This window comes from Montipora capricornis, chromosome 11 (assembly GCF_036669925.1).
Source record: "Montipora capricornis isolate CH-2021 chromosome 11, ASM3666992v2, whole genome shotgun sequence".
NCBI classification, from domain to species: domain Eukaryota; kingdom Metazoa; phylum Cnidaria; class Anthozoa; order Scleractinia; family Acroporidae; genus Montipora; species Montipora capricornis.
The window spans coordinates 24,953,303-24,955,354 of NC_090893.1; positions in this window are offsets into that span (position 1 = coordinate 24,953,303).

Genomic DNA, 2,052 nt, shown 5'->3' on the forward strand with positions numbered 1-2,052 from the left:
CGTAAACTAGTAATAATCATGGATTAGTAAAGTACGTTCGATCTCTATTGAAAGTGGACTTCCGAGGTTCTTTCAGAGTCACAAGCCAGTTGCAACAATAAGTTTCTTAGCTCAAAATTTTGGTAATGGACTTGATACAATCGGGATGGTCGAATAGTAGAAAGAAAGTTGTGGTTTACTGCATGGGCTCTCTCTTTAGAAAGACTGGCAAGATCGGCAGTGCTCAATCCCATAACAATTCAAGTAGGACCAGCTGGTCTGATTTCCCCAACTATACAACAAAATGTCATGTTTTGTATTATTGCGAAAAACCCGCAAAACTGCTCCAAGTCCTGCGAAGCACTCCATTTCCGCCTGTAATTGTTTTTACGTCGTCCATTCAGAATGTGGACTATGTCGCCGGGTTACTCAAGGATGAACAGTTCCATGCATCTGGTCTCCATTCAGAAAAATCACAAGATTATCGCTTTAAGCTTGTTAGCGCATTTCGTGATGGCAAAGTTGATGTCTTGGTGGCTACTGACGTCGGTTCACGAGGTCTTGACTTTCCAGAAGTAACGCATGTTGTAAACTATGATTTGCCTGAAAGTATAGAAGACTATGTTCATCGATGCGGCCGAACAGGCCGGATGGGTCACTTTGGAATTGCAACCTCTTTTCTGACTCTGGACTGCAAGATAGCTGATGAACTCAAAGAGATGTTAGAGGTTATGGATCAGGTTGTCCCGAAAGAACTAGAGAACCCAAAACAGTTTGGTAAAAAGATCATACGAACAGAGTTTGGTGATAGAGTTGTGGAGTTTTGATTGTTCCGTGTAATTCCTCTTTTAGAGAGAATAGGTTGTTTACAACCATCCTCTAGAGACAATTTTAACAATGGCATAATGTACAGTTCTTGGATGGAAAACAAAAGAAGCTGGTTAAAGATCTTTTGTTGGTGTAATTCAACATGGCAGCCATGACGTAATTTATGTGTAACCACCTATACACCTTACCTACTTTTTGTCTAAGTGCCAAACTGCTTATATCATACAAAAGCCGCAGCTGCATTGTGAAAATCGACCATATCTTTGAGTCAACTTCTATTCTTTTGAGCTCTCGGATACAAGAAAAAAACTAGAATTCAAGGCCAAGATTTCCTAGACCAAATTATACTGGGTATTCCAAAAAGGAACGATATCTTAAATTATTAATTATTTGTTAATTTTAGGTAAATTATGTATATGGGGTTGTAGGAAGTCGAACATTTCTCCGAGCTTTAGTTAACTTCAGCGTGACTAGTTACAAAGTATTATAACAAAATCGTAACTTCCGGTAGTTAATACCTCCGGAAGAAATTAATAAAGAAAAAGCTTCTCACTACCAATGTTTTCATGAAGAGAAGGTTTTAAGTCCCTGATGAATAGCGATTCTTTAATTTCACACTGCAAGTCAGACTTTCCAGTAGCGAGGATTTCAAAAAGGTCCCATTTGATGTTATGACTAGTAGAAATAGTATGGTCTGCAACAGCAGAGGCGTGGCCGACTTGCGTAAGAGCTTTGAAATGCTCGGACTTCCCTTCATGCGATCTTGTTTTTGTCTTACCGATGTAGAAGGAATCACAGTCCCAACAAATGGCTTTGTATACTATTTTAGATCTTTAAGAACGACTGAAACGATCTTTGTAAGGAAAAAAAAACTTAATCCTGCAGGTGTTTTGAAGAATAACTAACACCGCCATAAAACTTACTGATACAAGATTTAACATGTCGAGCAAGAGCTTCACTTTGAAAGCCGAAATAAGACAAGACAAGAAAGATATCTTTCTTAGGAACAGTGGTGGTAGGTTAAGCAGACCTGTTCTTTTGTCTGTTCAAAACATCATTAATGTGATAACAAAGAACTCCTCCTGGGTAACCATTTTGAAGGAGAGTGTTCTTTAGATCGAAGAGAGTCGACTGTAACAAGGAAGAACTCGAGCAGATGCGTAAATAGCGATAGTTGAGGGTGCCGATTCAATTGATTTTATACTTTCTTGGAGCGAAAGAGTCCCAGAGAGAGCTGCCCAAGTA